This window comes from Equus asinus, chromosome 3, assembly GCF_041296235.1.
Source record: "Equus asinus isolate D_3611 breed Donkey chromosome 3, EquAss-T2T_v2, whole genome shotgun sequence".
In the NCBI taxonomy this organism is placed as follows: domain Eukaryota; kingdom Metazoa; phylum Chordata; class Mammalia; order Perissodactyla; family Equidae; genus Equus; species Equus asinus.
In genome coordinates, this window is record NC_091792.1 from 45,472,448 (window position 1) to 45,492,168 (window position 19,721).

A 19,721-nucleotide genomic window follows, 5' to 3' on the forward strand; every position below is an offset into this window, starting at 1 on the left:
TAGTTCATGTGATAAAGGTGTTTATTGTTCTAAAAAAAGCAAAAACTGGAATATGAGGCAAGCCTTGCCCTTCGCAGTCCTCTTTAGATGCTCCTCAAAGTGATGGCAGGAACTAATTTTTTTTCCTGAAAATCATATTGTTGATGATTTAGATGGCCAGCAATGTAAGGTAGGATAGATTTGGAACTGCCGTCACTTGTAGATAAGTTTTGATTCAGGCAAGTCATATTCTAGGACTACAGAATAAAATACACACTAGCCAACCACATGTGTCAGTACCATTAAAACATGTAAGCTTTTGTCATGACAGTTTTTAAAAATCTGAAATATTTGCTTTATGAATTATAGTTCTGAGACTTCAGCTGAATTTTCAGTAGGACTGTTTTATTTGTTCTTCGAATAGAAAACCACTGGCAGTTCAGTGTGAAGTCATTTTCTATTTTTAAAATAATTGAATTTGAGACATAACTATTAGCGTGGCAGTTTCACAGGGAAAAAACGAGATGAATAAATGGATCTGAAACCCAGGCTAATGGAGCGATGCTTTTCAAAATTACATACACATTTATGTACTTCTCCTACCACTTATGGTTTCATTCATCATGTTGGTTTTTGGCCATTTCCTAGAGAATATTTCCAATTCTAATATATTTCTAACAGAAATCTCATATTGTGATTACTCCTTTATAAGATGGAATTCTGCAATTTTCCTGGTTTACACAAGCAGATTTTCTAGTAGATATATGATGGCTAACTGAATACATTAATATTTTTATTTAGTCAGTAATCTGGATATAATGCACGTAAATACATCATAAAAACAAGGGGCAGGCAGAGACCGCCATCCTTCTAATCAAGGCTGTGTGACCTTGAGCAAGTTGCTTAGCTCTCTGAACCTCAGTATTCCCATCTGAAAAATGATAGGTATAAATTAGATTATCTATTATGCTGCCTTTTAAACTTAACATCCCATGTTATTTATTCCATAAATCTCTTTAATTTGGAGCAAGTGGGAATTCATGAAAAAATATCAATAAAAAAAGTGTCATTTAAATGTAATTTTGTAGTTTTAAAACAGAATCTGGAACTGGATAAACCAACTATATCATTTGTATGTAAACAGATATTTTAAAAATACATAGCTGTGCTTTGAATACTCAAACTCTCTTCATAATTTTGCTTATGGTATTAGTTTTCATAGTAAGATCTTTGTAATGCAAAAAAACCTATCTATAAAATCTCCTTAATATGTAATAAAACAGCAAATTAACAGTAAAATTTATGCGGAAGAATAAGTCAGCAAATAAGATGTTTTAAAAATACAGATGATAATTCACCTTTTCAGATTAGACTCAGAGTTGTCAAAAACATGGATTACAGAAATCAAAACAGTGTTTGACTTTGGGGAGATTGACTGGGAAAGGGCATAAAGGAACTTTTTAGGGTAATGAAAATGTTCACTATCTTGATATAAAAAGTAGATGCGTAGATGTGTTCACTTTGTGAAATGTTATCAAGCTGAACACTAGATTAATGTACTTGATAGAGTATATGTTACATATCACTTTTGAAAACGTTTTAAAAGTTGGACTCACTGACAGTTTTTTCAAAAAGAATCTCTACCCCTTTATGAATTGCAAACTAAATAAATTCTAAGATCCATCTGTAATGTAGGAGGTAATTTATGCTTTAATTACGATATTCAAAAGAAAAATGAGTAGAAAAACAAAACAAAACAAAACATATGGCTGAGTTGTGTGGAGTCCCGTATGAAGTAATTTTCTTCCTTTTCCACTTCTTTTACATTATTTCTCAAGGTCTTTGGAATTGGATTTGTGTGTCTTTCAATGCCACAGTATGGTGTGATGGATATTTAAATAAAACAGATAGGATAACAGGATAACCTATAATGTTCTAACCAGAAGAATAAATCATAAGCTTCTAGAAAAAAGAGAACATCTTATGCATGTTCATTTTTGTATTGTTCAAAGCTTAGGGCCAAGTTTTTAGTATTCAATAGGGATTTGATCTGTATTTGTTAAACTGGATTTCAAATCTATAAGATAAAAGTTTAGTTTTAAAAATATATTTTAAAAGGAAAAATATTAAAATTTAATAGACAAATAAAACTTGATGAGTGGTCAAATTAGTTAAGTAGTCAAGATACACTAAGTAAATACACACTTTGAATCATCTCATAGAATAATGGAGTCCCACTAGGAATAAAAGAAATCAAAAAACAACTATAGCTATCAATGATAAGTATAAGACTAGTGTTACACTTACAGCAAAAGAAGAAAAAGTTGATTTTTAAAACAAAATTAGACATCAATAAAAATCCTATGAAACTCTTAAAAGTGCTCCAAAATCATCCTCAGAATTGCCACAAAATTTCTCGGCTATTTTCTTATCCTCCTATAATCTGGTTAGTTTTTCCTTACATCTGAGCATTCAAGATAATTTTTAAAAATTATTTTCATGACATTTTCTTGTTTTTGCATTAATTATTAATGGTGACAAGACATTTCCTATGTTTTTACTGCACCTATACAATATTTGACGTATGGTATGGATTAAATCAACTTTTTGTTTGCCTAACCAGGGTACATAACGACTTATGCCAACATTTTTATGAGAACATGAGCTTTCCATTAAAAACACTTGCAAGTATAGAGGAAAGAGGTCTGAGTCCCAATAAGTTAGAAAGGTACTAAGTAACGGGCTTTATTGGAATTGAAATTGTTGTTTGAACTGCTTAAAAGTTTGAGTGTTGTGTGTGCACAGCTGCATCCAAGAGACGAGCTTTCCTAAAGAGTTGAATCTGACTGTAATCAAGCTTCTAGAGTCAAATTCAATTTACAGAAAATACACAGGATAGAGGAACAAGTTAAATGACGTGACAAGGAAGCAAGAGACAAACCCAAAACATTGGACCTTTCTGCTGGATAGCTGACCCAATTTCTGCAACAAGTAAATGGCAAGAAAAAAAGAAGGAAGGTTGCACCAGTTTAAAAGATACTATAAGAATCAATACAACCAAATGCAATGTGTGGACCTCATTTTGGTCTTTATTCTCATAATCAACCGTAAAAATACATTTTAGAGACAATCAGGGAAATTTTATTATGGACTAGTTATTACATGGTGCCAAAGGATAATTGTTAATTTTATTAGGTGTGATAATGGTAATGTGGTTATATAAGAAAATGTTCATATTTTTTAGAGATGTACAATGAAATATACAGGGATGAGATAGTACAGTATCCGCGATTCACTTTAAAATATTTCAGCAAAAGAAAAAGAAAAAAGATACATGAATCAAATGTGGAAAATTTTGATGATTGTTGAATATGAGTGACAAGTAAGTGGGAGTTTATTGGTATATAGTTAAAAACATTCATATTAAAATTTTTAAAAGTTACGTTCAAAAAAAGATTTATATAGGGGCTGACCCAGTGGCGCAGCAGTTAAGTTTGCATGTTCTGCTTTGGTGGCCCTGGGTTTGCCAGTTCAGATCCTGGGTGCAGACCTATACATTGTTTGTTAGGCCATGCTGTGGCAGGTGTCCCACATATAAAGTAGAGGAAGATGGGCACGGATGTTAGCTCAGGACTAATCTTCCTCAAAAAAAAAAAAAACAAGATTGATATATACCTTTCCATTTTTTCTTTTTTTTTTTTTTGCTGAAGAAGCTTCACCCTAAGCTAACATCTGTGCCAATCTTCCTCTATTTTCTATGTGGGTTGCTGCTACAGCTTGGTCACCAATGAGTGGTGTAGGTCCATGCCTGGAAACTGAACCTGGATCACCAGGTGCAAGATGTACCACACTTAACCATTAGGCCACTGGGCTGGCCCTTATACCTCTCCAATTATTAAAGATAAATAAAAGTGGTCTTAAAAAGTATTTGCAAGCTTTAAAACAAATACATTGTTCATAGTATTTCACGCAATTCTCCAAAGTTCGTGGCTTGAACAATCTGTATCTTTCACCTGCTGATTCCACTCTTTGTAAATATATCTCAAGAAAATAACAGAAAGGGACAAATAATTTATGCAAAATTATTCATGTATCTTCATTATAACAGCAAAAATTTGGAAATTAAAGTATGGGAGAACGTGAAGTTAATTATTACGTATCAATATAATAAAAGACCATAAGTCTATCAAAGGTGACAAGAATTTGAATTATATGGATATATATACACTGACATAAAGTAGAAGAAATTTTAAGCATCAATGAAGAATCACAGTTGCAAGTGACAGAAAACCCAACCCAAACTGGCTTTAGGCAGAGAGAAAATTTATTGGATGATAGAAATAAAAAGTTTGACGCAAAAATCACCTCAAAATGATCATAGATCTAAATGAAAACACAACAGTGTAAAACTTCTAGAAGAAAATATAGGAGAAAAATCTAGGTGACCCTAGATTTGGCGATGAATTTCTAGATACAACAAAAACACAATCCATGAAAGAAAAAATGGATTACTTGCACTTTTATTAAAACTAAAAACTTCTGCTCTATGAAAGATTACATTAGAATGAAAAGACAAGTACAGACTAGGATAAAATATTTGCAAAATACTTATCTGATAAAAGACTTGTATCCAAAATATACATAGAAACCTTAAAACTCAACAGTAAGAAAACAAAAAACCCAATTACGAAACAGGCAAACATTATGAACAGACATCTCATCAAAGAAGATATACAGATGACAAATAAGTATATGAACATTGGTGATTAGGGAATTGTGAATTTAAAAAAACAATGAGATGTAACAACATACCTGTTAGAATAGCTAAAAGTAATAAAACAGAGAATGCCAAATGCTAACAAGGGTGCAAAGCAACAGGAACTTTCACTCATTGCTGGTGGAAATACCAAATGGTACAACTGTTTCAAAGACAGTTTGGTGGTTTCTTACAAAATTGAACATAGTCTTACCATATGATCAAACAGTCACTTTCCTAAGTATTTACCAAATTGATTTGAAAACATATTCATGTAAAAGCCAGCATACAAATATTTATAGAAGCTTTTATCAGAACTGCAAAAATTGCAAGTAACCAAGATGTCCTTCAACAAGTGACCAGATAAATTATGGTACACCCATACAATGGAAAATTATTCAGTGATGGAAAAATATGAGCTATCAAGCTGTGAAAAGACACGGAGGAAACTTCATGCATATTGGCAATTGAAAAAAGCCAATCTGAAAAGGCTACATGCTGTATGATTCCAGCTCTATGACATTCAGGAAAAGGCAAAACTATAGAGACAGTGAAAAGATCAGTGGTTGCTATGAGCTTGGGGAGACAGAAGGAGGAATGAACAGCTGGAGCACGGCGGATTTTTGGAGTGGCGGAACTATTCCATATGATACTATAATAGTGGATACATGGACTTATGAATTTGTCAAAACTTATAGACTTTACAGCACAAAGAGCAAAGCTTGATGTCTGCAACATTTCAAAAAATCATTTAGCAGGCTGGGGGATTCCAAAAAGGAACTTAGACGGGTGGGAGGAAAAGGTGCTGACCTAAGTAACTTTGGAAATGAGTAGAGTCTGTAAGTCTAGACGCAAAAGGAATTGCAAGGAAGCACCGTACTCTCATTGATAAAGTTTTTTCCATGGAGTACAGGTTAACAATTCTGATACTTGTATATGTATACACTGGAATTAAACAAATAAATGAATGGCAGATAGTCTAAGCCAGGTTTCTCAGGACTTAAGTGAAAATTTACAGGTAAGCAAGGGCATATAGCTTATAAAATATGCTCATGATTTAAAAATATAAAGGAAATAAGATGAAGTTTAGTTTATTTCTTATAGACTTACTCAATTAGTCATATTCTATTTAATTACATTTTATTGTAATTCCACACACATATACCACCCAAATCATTTAAAGCAAGTTGAAGGAACAAAATGCAAGCTAACAGTCGCACTAGTTTTAATGTACATCTTGCTCAAATTTTTATCAACCTAATCCAGCAAGTTTATAAAAATACAAGAAGCTTAAATCACTAATAATTAAAATTTGATCAAAAGTATACTTTTTATTAACTTCAGAGTAGTTCTTAAACAAACAGAAACTTTATGACATAAAAATGTCCCTTTGTGAAAGTTAGCTCAGATACAGTGAGAACTGTGATGCCAATTTATGGCAGCATGGTGTTGATGCCCAGACTGAGTGTGCATGATTAGAGTAGCAGTGTTGTATAAGATAAACACATGTGACTATTTCATTTTCATACCCATTCTGTATCATATGTGAGCATCATACAAGTGAGGGATAAAGACAGTTTAGATCTCCTTGTGAAAACATACACAAAAACTCTTTACCTGTAACAATCATCCGTTTTCCCACTGTGGTAGATATTGGCTCTCGATAAGATACAGATGCCATGGCTAAGGTCTCAACTGTGTCACTGGACTATCTTCTTCGGCTTCCTCAAACCAGTTTGTCTGCACCAGAAAGAGTCAAAGACTGTACAGTCTCTACTTTCCCTGTCTGTGACCTGAACTAGGTAGATGGTTGCTAAGGACGCTTTATGACAGGGAGATGGAGTGTTCCTTCCTTCTAACAGAGTTCCGTATTCTAGTCTCCAAGGATGGACAGATACAGCTGTAGCCTTCCCAGGAAGTGCATCCAATAATACCTCTCCCTTATGTGTCAATAGGAAGACAGAACAGACCTGTTCAGGTACTGGGTCTGAAACAAGCTTATGTAACAGATGACCTGGCTGGCTCCATCAACACTGTCTTTCAACATTTCCCAAAGAATGTTCTGCAGAGGGGTGTTTGAAAAAACAAACAAAAAAGAAAAGAATTGCTAATTGCATTTGAGAAACATTGGCTAGATAAAGTACAATTAACAAATGAATAAGATAAATATATATATGTATATATTTTTTTCCCCAGCCCCAAATATAACCACTTGCAATCTATGCGTCGGTCCTATCAATCAATCTATTCATAGTTCCCATGATGTGCAATGCTCTTTCATTCTTCTGAGACCTTACTCACATAATTTGCTCTTCCTATAATGTTCCCGTGCAAATGTTTCTTGTTTAGTCAGAGACAGAGCCCACATCTCCTCTTCCAGGAGGATGCCTGGAGACACAGCTAAGTATTTTCTCCTTCACGCCCCTTTAACTTCTATAGTATCTTGTTTATGCCTGTATTTTTTTTAACTCTTACCACATTGCTTTGTTTGTCTATTTTGTCTGCCTCCCCACTAGAATCTAACTCCCAGGAGTCCACGGGAAAAGCATCTTTATTCATATTTCAATTCCCAGAGACTGTCATGCAATAGATATTTAATAAATGTTTGTGGGATGAATAAATGAATAAATAGCTAATTCCAGCCTGCTCAGAAATACAGTATCGACGACCTGATAATCCATGGAATATAAACTCTAAGAGTAATTTCGAATTCAACACTAAATATATGGGGTTCTTTATTGAAAACGTAATAGCTTTTGTTGGTTGAGAGAGATTAAAATAAAAACACTCTCTATTAACCATGGAGAGTTTTGCTAGTATGGTAGGCAGAGAAACCTGCCACCCAGGTCCCCCTTCAAGGAAGGGCTTGTATCTCAGCTGCGGGAAATTTTGTCAGGAGGCAGCGCCCGGCTGCCGGCTCCTTCAGGGTCTGCTTTAGCTGCAGAGAGCTGCGTCTCCTGCCTGAGGTCAAGGCTTTCTGGGGCAGCCTGTGTCAGATGACTAAGCGTGGTGAGGGTGTAATGGCCAGTCATTTCTGCCTGCTACAGGACAATTTCTCAGCTGGTGGACTGCTTTGTCGAGCCCTCATCACAGTTCAGCTTCTTCCTCCGCCCAATCCTGCTTCTGCCACTTTCTGTTCACAGGTGTAGATCCCAAATAACCATCTTGCCCGCAACTTCCAGAGAACCCGACCTGCGACAGCCAGGCCGGATAGATGCATATGCACAAATGTATTGTACAGAAACACTTCTCATTTTAACTGCTCAACCCTTCTAACCAGAAATGGATTATTTCTCCCCGGGGTGTCCAACTACAGTCAGTCTTTAGGGTCATTTTCTTTGACCCTGACCTGCACTGCACTCTTCTTTACCTCTATGTTGGCCCCTGCAGTCTGAGAAGCTTTTCTACTCTTTCTGAGATTACCTGGTTCTCGTTAGTATAGTCAAGTGTTCTCCATCCCTCGCTGAAATCTTTTCTCTGAAAATTCCCTATTTGTGTCCTTGGAACCACCATTTCCCAAGTCATCCCAGTTTGAAACCTCCTAGTGGAAGATGACAATATGCCCATTGGGTATGTCACTTGTGGTTTTCATGATGCTGAGAAGAGAAAGGAAGGAGGAACCTGAATGAGGAAAAGTAATTCTTTAGTAAAATAAGCAGAAAATAAAGGAGATCTTGGCTTTTGGCCCAGGACCTCCCATTAATCCATCATGGGAAATGAAAGCTTCTGCTTTGCTTTAGAGACTGTTATAAACTTTACAATCTGTTGTGGGCTCAGGGTCAGCAAGTCTGATGGCAAAAACTGGAGGGGAGGGAAAATAGAGGAGAAAAATCAGAGTTACTTCTTCTCTGGAAGATTATTCCACCAAACTCAATACTGATTTCATCTGTTTTGTTTTGTTTCATTTTTTTAGAGATTTTTAAAATTATTTTATAATTAAATAAAATAGTTACATAGTTCCAAAATAAAATCCTTAAAATAAGGGATATTTAGAGAAGTCTAGCTTTTATCCTTGTCATCTCCATCTTGTTACTTCCTTTTTATTACAGAAAAACTTGTTACAACTATAAGTAAACATATATTTATAATCATATTCTCCTCTTTCTCAGAAAAACAGTAGCAAACTGAACACATGTTTTTCTACCCCACTATTTTCACTTAACACATCTGGTAATCGTTCTATGGCATTGTATAAAGATATTTCTCTTTTTTTATACAGCTTCAATATAGCCTATTGTACAGACTAATGTATGGATTTACCATAAATTATTCAACCAGTCCTACTAATGGTTATATGGGCTGTTCCAATATTTTGCTTTTATAAAAAATGCTACAAGGTAGAGCTTTCTTCACACATCCTCTCATGTATTTTGCAGCATATTTTTGGGATAGATTCTTAGAAGGGCAATTCCCAGACCAAAGGATAAAAGCATATATAAATTTGCTTGATATTGCCAAATTTTCCCCCATAATGGTTGTACCATTTTGTATTCCAACCAGCCATGTCTGATAATGCCTATTTCCACACAGCCTCACCCACAGAGCATGTTGCCAAACTTCTGGATTTATGAGGGGTACGAAAAACGATAGCATAGTAATTTACATTTCTCTTATTAGCAGGACTGAACATCTTCTCGTACATTTAAGGGCCATTTGCCTTATTTTCTCTGACCCTTCTGGTCATATCTCTTGTGTGTTTTACTAACAGGCCATTGACCTTTTTTTATCCTACTTTTAAAAGAATGAGCTGACATTCTAAAGAAGGACAACAGACACATCAACAGAAAATGACAATAAAAATGTAGTAAGGGCAATGATGGTTACAGTAATACACTTAGTAAATACCTAATTTGTTTCCAGAGACATGGGGACAGAGAGGAGGATCACCTGCCATGGTCTGGGACAGAGGGTGAGGGCTCACAACGTAGTGAGGCAGGGTTTCCTGGAGGAAGTGACATCTGGACCGTGTTTCAAAGAATAACGAGAATCTAGGCAAGGAATGGGGTGCTGAAGGATGGAGAGGGCAGAGAGGGCATTTTGGACAAATGAGACAGCTTGAGCAAAAGGCTCAGAGGGAGAAACAGCCAACAGAACTGTGCATAGCAAAAATACAAGAAGTTCAGCATTGCAGGAGGTCATGGCTAAGAGAGTGAGATGTGAGATGAGGCTGGGGAGGCTCTGCAAGCCACCCTAGGAGCTTGGACTTCATTTTTTGGGCAATGAGGACCCCTGGAGGGTTTTAAACAGGCAGAGACTGGTCAGTCTTGGGTTAAGTAGAAGATGCTTGGCTACGTGGAAAAGAGGCTTGAGGAGAAAAGTCCAGAGACAGGGGGCTCCAGCAGGCAGCTGTTGAAGTGGTCCAGGAAGTGAAGATGCAGGCATGAACTAAGCAGAGGTGATGGGAATGGAGAAGAGACACATTTGGGAAATGTGTTGAGTAGAGGTTGTAAGGAGTGGGGATGGCCCCATTTCTCCAGCTTGGGTGACTAGTGATAGCAGTACCACAAAACAAAACAGAGAAAAAAAAAAAGAAAGAAAAAAACCAAGGCCAATAGACAAAGTGATTGTACTAACAAGGTATGCATTTGTCTATGCTACACAACAGACTGATAGAGCAATTAAAATTAAGCCCAAATTGTCATAAAATGTTGTGACGGCTATTGAACTCATTATAGGGGATTAAAGATGTTCTCCTCTGGCCACCAGATGAATTTCTATTAGAGAAAAATCCCTATTGTTTGTGACTCAATAGCAGCCTCCTCTGATGAGGCAAAAATGATACAAACCAGAAACTCTTATAATACGGGAGTATGTATCTCCAGGTAAATATAGGTCAGAATTTGTTAAAATTACATAATAATGTTCAAACATCCCATTACCAAGCACACTTTGCAAACTGGGGAGTTTTTCCACCCCTGTACCAGTAGCTCTTTCCTTAAACCTTTAAGCACCAAATACTTTTATGTCTTTTCCCTACATTCCTGTTTTCAGGCGACAATCTAGAAAACGCATGGAATGGAGTCACAGACTTGGCTTTGAATCCCAACGACTCTTCTGTGTAACATTGGCAAGTTGGTTTTCTGTACAATGAGAATTATTGTCCTTACCTAAAGACAAAGCGGGTAACATATGTAAAATGCTTGTCATGCTACCTGACACATAGTATGTACTCAGTCAATGTTCGCTGTATGTTAGTCTCTGCACCCTTCGCCTTCATCCTGGCCACTCCGCATTCTTCCGTTAGAAAATACACAGAGGAATACAAATCTAAAGTATGACTATCATAATCTTACTTTTTATATTTGGGTTTGCAAGGACAGCTCCCAAGAGGGTCTGTAGTCTCCCTCCTGCTCATTTAGCTAGAATTCAGGTAAGTTGGGATCAGGAATAGAGAGTGCTTTTTCCCTGTGCATCCAGTCAAACCAATTTCCCACAGTTGTAGTTGATTTAATTGGGGATTATAGCACACTTATGCTTTTTCTGTAAAACCACAGTTTAAAAAATTAAAACCACAAAACATAATAATTGCTATCCCCTAACTGCTATCCTATACATTAAGAAACAATAAATAATTAAAGCAAGTGTTTTAGCGACACAAATGATCATATCTTACAAATGTGTGAATTGTTATTGTTAAAAGGGACCTTAGCTCTTACTGAGACTGAGCCCCTCATTTTTCCCTGGAGCAATCTGATACTGGGAGAGATTAGCTAAGTAGCTAACCAGAGACACAGGGGAGCTGGGAGCAGAGCCAGGATGAAAACCCTCCCTCATGGTCTTCAGTTCAGGGTGCTTTTCTCCCTACCCCACCTTGTGGAAGAATCTGTCCTCTCTTTTCCTCATGCATGGCGCTGTAGATTTTGCTCTAATGTTGTATGTTGTCTTTCTTTGCCACCAGTTTAATTTTCTGGTGAAACCTTCTTCATTGAGCAATGAATGCAAAGAATTGGATACTATGTGCCCGACAATGTGCTAGACACTTTCCCCAAAGTTTTCTCATTATCTGCACAATACTACTGTGACACAGAATTATTAGCCCCGATTTATCGACGAAGTCAGTGTGTTCCAGAGAGTTTGTGTCAAAGTTTTGTCTTATTGTACACCCATGACAGAGAATGTGGATTCTCAAACTTAGCTAATTATTTCTGAGTTGTTATAATTGAAATCTAAGTCTGATCTTCAACAATCATATTTGTCAAAATGGTACCTTTAATATGAGTGAAATTCTCCCGTATGAAAAAGTGATCATAGGTAGAAACTATTCTTTCTGCGTGTTATTATAATCTACCAGCTTGTGAATGCAAGTGGGGTGACAGTGACATTCAATCCTAAATCTTCCGAGCTTAATGCCCTTCCCACCTTTGTAATCACAGAAAATCAATCCACTTCCAAATTTCTCCCTTTCCCCCTCCAACAGCATGAATCTCTGGAGGTCTCCAAATGCCTGTACTTTCTTCTCTGCTCTCTTTTTGGCTGTTGCTCTTCAAGTTCGAATTCAGCAGTTACTCAAACATATTTTGCTTAAGCTGGTGGAGTGCCTATCCACGCTGGCCACCAGCAAAATGGAAATGCTGCTAATCTCTGTTCCCCAGCTGACTCAACTGTCACTGGGCTATGGACTACCATTCCATCCTCTGTAGCGCCATTCTGACTCAGACTCCTTGACGCAGTGGGAAGGGAAACAAGTCCCTTCACCTAGGAGATGATCTCTTAGGGAGCCACCAATAGATTTTCTTAGGCCCCATAGGGCATCCCAACTTTGGATGACAGCTCTTCCCATTATTTCACCAGCATACTCCTGACCGGTGGGGTCAGGGCAGGTACTTGTGATCTGGAAACTCCTCTGCTCCAACCCTCAGGTCTTTAGTTGAATCCAATGCACTGCTATCCTTAATCTTTGCTCCTGCTGAGTTCTTTCTCTTGCCTGGAAAAATCTACCTGTGGAAAATTTCTTCCATCAGCACCCTTCCTCCACCCAACTCCCTTTTTCCTATCCTTCATCCAGTTCACCAGACATGCTTCAAGTTATTTTCCCTAGAAACTCCCAGCTGCCTTTGAAAACACTAGAGGCAGGTAGCTACCAGGAGGGGAAGCAGAGATGGAAGTTTTCCCCAGCGCACAGCCGGGAGCCAGTCTTCCTTACCTTTCTGAGGAAATGTATTTTCATAATGGAATATAAATATTTACACTTATTGGGGGAAAAAGCAATTAAGTGTCATCTAGAATGATATGTATTCTTCCATAAATTCTTCTAAAGTTCCTTCTTAGAACCAAGGAAGCTCAGAACTTATTTTCATCTAGTTTCCTGAGACGAAGCATAATTTACAGCAGTTCTACGATCCAGGATTTGATTCAGTGTCAGACCTTTGGTACTGGAAAAGAAGACATAGCTTCTTAATATTTGCCAATCATTTGCCATGCCATAGAATAAGCATTCAAATATATAGAAATTGATCCTCAAAGAGGGTCTTATAATTACAAATAATCATAAAAAGAGCTGTTACCTTTTACTTGAAGTGGACTATACACTGCTTTATAGAATAGGTGTTCAGTCTAGTCTTAAGGAAAAAACTCCACTTCTTTAAAAAATTTTGTTAGTAAATTCAGGAGGATTTCAATGGGAAAATGATTTGTCTTCTTGAATATTTTATTAGGATTTTTAAACTTAATCTTTATATCTAAACCCTAATATGATGGCCCGGTGGTGTAGTGGTTAAGTTTGCACACTCCATTTCGGCAGCCCAAGGTTCGCAGGTTCGGATCCCCGGCACAGACTTAACATCCTTCATCAAGCCACACTGTGGCGGCATCCCATATGAAATAGAGGAAGATTGGCACAGATGTTCGTTCAGCAAAAATTTTCCTTAAGCAAAAAGAGGAAGATTGGCAACAGATGTTACCTCAGGGCCAGTCTTCCTCACACACACACACACACACACACACAAAATGTTATTTTAAGTGGCTAGGAACAATTTGAGCTGAGGAGGACGACAATATCTAGAAAAGAACACACAAATGAGTCTGGGACGTCCTTGGTGGTGGAAGTTAAGACTCCCTTCCCCTCAGTCCCCACTATCACACAACCTAGATGTGAGAAGTTTAAACAAAACCTAGTTAAAATGCCCTTATTAAGGTTGTGGTAGGGAATGGATCCAGGGGGCTCTTGGACTAGAGGAAAAATAGCAAGATTCAAGAGAAGGGTTTAGCAGTATGGGAGGCCGGTGAGGGAGGGGCACACAGGGCCCTGAGGAGGACAATCTGATGACCTGCGTATGCTGTGGTTATCCAAGAAACTGGAAGAGAAGTCTGGTTTCAGCAAATGTCTAATTTCAATTTTATAAGTTCTTTGTTATCTTGTGCTTTGCAGTAAGCAATGGAAATCCAGCAGTCTTGTGTGATTGGCATTTGGGGGAAGCTGAAGATAGTGGAGAAATTCCAAAGAGAAAGATGACAAATGAGAATGTAGGTCTTCAGGGTATCCTCCAAAATCTTGGAAGAGAGCAATTTCTACAAGCTGATGGTAATAGGTGGCACAAGGCATTTCATTGGGGGTATTGAAGTAACAACTGAGCCCAGAAGAAGGCTGAAAAACTTGAGGATTTCAGGTATGGATGTCTCACATTAACGTATAGCAATAATCCAAATCAAATGTTACCAAAAATAACTAAAAGATTTGAAAATAATTTATGTTATTACTATAGGAAGTTTAAGTAATCAGGGAATTGATTATTTAATCATCAGGAGTTTTAATCTCAACTTTATGAAACATGCCAAAGCTAGAGTGTTTTTAAGTTGATGAAATCATAGATACATTATTTATTTTGGATGACTCACAGTTTCTTAATATAAAACTGGAAAAATTGTTCTTATGGTAGCTAGTACTAGAGTTTCTCTTAGGTTGAAAACCTGCTTTATTATTTTTAGGCCATTTAAGGTGAAGAAGGAGAAGCCCTGAGGGCATTGGCCTAAAGGAACCTGTGAAGCAGAGATAGTTTTAAACTGTCCCACAAAAGAAGTAAAAGGACGTGGGGTGGGGAATGACAATGGGAGAGAAAAGGCAGGAATTGGCAAATGAGAAGGTGGACTAAAAAAGATGGAAACTGGAACTGGACAAAAAAGTGTATTAGTTACCTATGGCTGCATAACAAATTACCTCAAAACTTAGTGGCTTAAAACAACAAATACTTAGTATCTCATGGTTTCTGTCATGAATCTGGGTGCTGCTTAGCTTGGTGCCTCTGGCTCAAGAGATTGAGTTCAGATGTCATGGGGCTGAGGTCTTATGTGAAGACTCAGTGGGGGAGGATCTGACTCCAAGCTCACTCATTGGTTGGCAGGTTGTTGGGCTGTGTTGTGTGCCTCTCCAGAGGACAGCTCACAACATGGCAGCTGGCTTCCCTCAGACAGAGTAAGAGAGAGAGAGAGCACCCCAGACAGAAGCCACAGCCATTTTGTAAGCTAATCTTGTAAGTGACATCCCTGCAACTCTGCCACATTCTATTTGCTAGAAATGAGTCACTAAATCCAGTGCACAATGAAGGCTACAGCATTACACAAGAGCATGAATGCCAGGAGGTAGGGATCATTGGGGGCCATTTAGAGACTGTCTGTCACAGGCAGCTAATGGGAAATCCTCAGGGAGAGTGTGGCTGGGGGTATTTTAAGAGAAGTGATATGATTAGGGAAGTTTCAATTGTTTGTGGAGCTCCTTCAGCCTCTTAAACATCAAAACTGACTCTTGTATGGCAAAAATAACCAAAACAAAAAGTGACAAATGTTGGAGAGGTTGTGGAGAAAAAGGAACCCTCATATACTGTTAGTGGGAATGCAAACTGGTGCAGCTACTATGGAAAACAGTATGGAGATTTCCCAAAAAATTAAAAATAGAAATACCTTATGACCCAGCCATGCCACTACTGGGTATCTATCCAAAGAACTTGAAATCAGCAATTCCAAAAGTCCCATGCACCCCTATGTTCATTGCAGCATTATTTACAATATGCTTAGACGTGGATATTTACAATAGCCAAGATGTGGAAGCAACCTAAACGCCCATCAACTGATGATTGGAAAAAGAAGATATGGTATATATATATACAATGGAATACTACTCAGCCATAAACAGAGACAAAATCGTCCCATTCACAACAACGTGGATAGACCTTGAAGGTATTATGTTAAGTGAAATATGCCAGACAGAGAAAGAGGAACTCTGTATGACTCCACTCATAGGTGGAAGTTAAACATAGAGACAAAGAGAATTGATTGGTGGTTACCAGGGGAAAGGGGGGGTAGGGGGAGGGCACAAAGGGTGAAGTGGTGCACCTACAACATGACTAACAATAATGTATGACTGAAATTTCACAAGGTTGTAAACTATCATAATCTTAATAAAAAGTTAAAAAAAACAAAAACAAAAACAAAAAACTGACTCTTGTACCATTAGTCAAATGCTAGGAGACTGACTTATCCCTAAAGAGATGGGGTGGGGTGAGGTGGGCATTGGGGGGGTGGGTTGGTGGATAGAGAGTTGGAAGTTATCCAGAAGTTAATATTTGGTTGTCTCATTCTTTCAATCCTGTACTTTCTGAGGCTTTTTGGACCATTCCACTTTTAGTGACCATGACTCTTATCAGTTCTCTTAGACCACTAGTATTCTGGAACCTAGAATTTAGAAAAGTGAAAAATATTATTCCTGATTTTCTGAAACAGATCTATTTTTGTACATTTTTTTAAGTTATTTTTTAAAGAGCTATAAAAAGTAGATTTTCATTATTGACAAACTAAATAATCAACTCCTAAATAAATTTATTTAAACAGTTACTTAATCCTAACAGGAAAGGAAAAACCCAAAACACACGTACGTACATATCAACATACAAACATACATTTATTTATGTCTGAAACCCTTCACTCATCTATTTAAGCAAAGTTTTTCTTCCTTTATTCTGTATTTTAACAATTCCCTCTGATTCTTTATATTTTCTCTGACTTTGTTAAGGACAAAATTTACACTAGATTTTAAATGGAAAAACATTCTCCCTATTCCTGCCTTGTTCCATTCTTGATTGATTACGTTTTTTATCTGCTAATGCTTATCACTCCTTCTTAGAAAACACAGTCTCCATCAGCAATTTATCTTGATCTCTTTATCTGTTGTGTCATGAAGTCACTTTACAACAGATTCTTAGTAATCTGAAAAATACCGAGATGCTCCTAGATAACCAAAAAACCCAGTAAGTAGAATTTCCTACACTCCGCTAAACAAGCTCTGTGAGAAAATAACTAGGCTGGAAAGCGAGAAGTTTATAGAAAGGTTGCTCAAAGCACAGTACGACCTGCCTTGGTATCTGGTGTTCTGTGATTTTGTCCTCAATTTTCTGAGGTTCTGTATGATCTGAAATAAATTAAAAGGTATAAGAAAAGAGGCTTTCAAATGTGAGAACCATGATACGCTAGTGCATAACAAAATAACACTTAATAGAGAAAAGCACAGACAGGCAAACTAAAATGGCTCCAACTCAACATTCAGCGAAGATGATACTTACTGTGTTGGTGTGCTTACCTTCCCCCGGAGACGTTTGTTCTTTGTTAAAGTGATTTTTCTAGTCTGTAAAGGAACCATTTTGCCCTTCTCTAAGCCACCTGAACTAGCTCAAGTAACCACTGGATATTCCTATACCTCCTCCAGAGCGTGGTTTTTGAGAACAGACCTGGCCTCTGTTTCAGACGGAAGTAATTGACTGTTTTGTGTGACCACAAAGAGGGCGGGAGGAAAGCTTTCCCGAGCCTGTGACCATCTCCTGTTTAAGCGGTTTGTTAGCCTCGTATGCAGAGTGCCCTGGAATGCTTGGCAAGTGGAAGTACAGTGAAATGCGTCATTGTGCTGCTCTCCCAGCGCATGTTTTCCCACGTAGAACATTCAAAATGTTCAGTTCCCTGGAAAATGTTCTAAAGAAGTTTCACTGTATTAGGCTTTGTCTTCTCATCTTTCACAAAGGCAGCAGCCTTCAGTTCAGAACAGGCTTTCCTTTCCATAGGCATTTCTGTTGGCATAGAGCCATGTAGACGTGAGTTACAGCCACTGGGCCACAGTGGAGACAAGCCGGGGAGAGGACCCTGCACAGATTTTTCCCCACATTCAACCTAGGACTCTGATTGAAAATGCCTATCCGTTTGCTAATGAAGATATTGTCAAATAAATTTGCTAACAATGACAATTATTTTTAAAAACTGAGATAATTTGCCAAATGATGAAGAGTTCAAAAACTATTTAACATCTGAATAGAAAACATAAAATTTTAGGTTGAAATATGTAATTTCAATTACTTAAAATATAGATGTCAAAAGTTTAAGGTTATGTCAGATATGTTCACCATACTTATAAAAAAATTACCGATCATTGATTTTTCACAAAGAGAAAATAAGAGTTTTCCAACTATTGAAATTTATAAAAATGACAGGGATTTCTGAAAAATTGCTGTCAAGAAGGATAAAGTAACATCAATTTATCACAATTCAATGGATTCTGTGTTCAACACAGATTAGCTCATTTTTTTTTATTTAAATAAACAAGAAGGCACAGCTGGAGCAATTAAGCTTTTTGTTTTTCTGTTCTTTCACTACGCATAATAGAGTAAGACGTTTTTATTGATTTCCTGAAAGCACCAAAATAAATAGCTTTGAAAACTGTTGAGAAGATTTAGGAAGAAGCTTGAAATGTACAGATGATATCAAGATTCATCGAGATTGATTAAAGGATGGAATGCAAACCAAGTGATTTGAAACACAGTCACTTGTGTCATCTCAACTTAGGATTTTCAGTCAACTTTTCTTGAAGATATTTATTCTTTAGAATGTTCCGAATTTTTACGATTCTTTGTGAATATTGGTCATCTGTTCTCAATTTTTTATATTAAGTCAGGATCTACTTAAAAATGAGTTAAAAGCCATGTGAATTTTGTGTCTGTCTGGAAAATAAGATTCGACTTCCACAGATGTCGTAGAGACCCCAAATATACACTGCATTACATCACTGATATTTCTGCTGTCACAGAAGAGACAAAAGTAAATTTGATATTAGAGAAATTTGGGTAGGAAATGGGCATTGAGGGAAAGGCTACTTTTAACTCCTATAATTAAAGCTTCTTGATAGATACAAGGTGATCTTTTGATAACACATCAAGTACCTTAGACATTATTTGAAAAATTGTGCCTTGCTAAGAGATGCCCCTCAGTGTCAGTATATCACTCGCCCTGAACTGCTTTTTTTTAACCCTGCTGGGGAAGCAGTGAAAATAAAGTTAATGGTGGCATTAATCAAATCTCTCTTAATTTTGACAGCATCTGGATTTCATTCTTCTTACTGGGTGGCACTACCACTGTTCTGCTTTGCTTTTTGACTGATTGTGCTTACTGATAACCCCGTCAGGCTTGAGAAGTGGGAAGACAGGTGTGACAACCTAACTTTGGTATTGGCCTGTTTTATTGAATGGGAGGGAGAAGTGATAGCATTTTTAATAAATATGTATGCAATTCATGATACTATGGGTATAACAATCAAAAGGCAGGGAGGTGGGAAAAAAGGGGGGAGAGTCAGGAGAAAGGATCACTGTATACACTGTAATTGAAGTCTCCAGCTTAGACTCAGGTAGCCTTAAGGTTAGATAAATGTAGACACTGTTTTATTGTTTAAAATCTTAAAGACGCTTCCAAGAAAATGGTAGTCTTCGTATTTTCTTTCAGAAAAGTAAAAACAAAGTGGCTGTATAACAGGGTCTCAGAGACTTTTAGTAAACGTGGTTTGAATTATGTTCAAATGAATGCAAAGAGATACGTTTTCTGGGAGAGGTATCTAGTACATAGATTTTTTTTTTTATTCTTTAAGATTTGATATGGGCGTTTCGTGGGGAGCTTCATCCTTCTTGCAAATTTAATACCACTAGACTGCAAGCTGTTCAGTAGAAAAGATTACATCCACTGTTTC

The 19,721-nt window shown here is 37.2% G+C and overlaps 1 long non-coding RNA gene across 3 annotated transcripts; it reads right to left on the minus strand.

Annotated features, from left to right (window-relative positions):
- Positions 1-3,055: 3,055 nt before the first annotated feature.
- On the minus strand, positions 3,056-17,562 carry LOC139044796 (uncharacterized). Of its 3 annotated transcripts, none has more exons than XR_011502002.1 (3): positions 17,301-17,562; positions 8,159-8,331; positions 3,056-6,797 (listed from the first exon to the last, which is right to left on the minus strand). It is a non-coding gene; the product is annotated as an uncharacterized lncRNA (long non-coding RNA). The 3 variants fall into 3 exon arrangements; XR_011502001.1 differs by having other exon boundaries at positions 8,159-17,132; positions 17,301-17,542; XR_011502003.1 differs by having other exon boundaries at positions 17,284-17,533.
- Between the last annotated feature and the right edge of the window lie 2,159 nt (positions 17,563-19,721).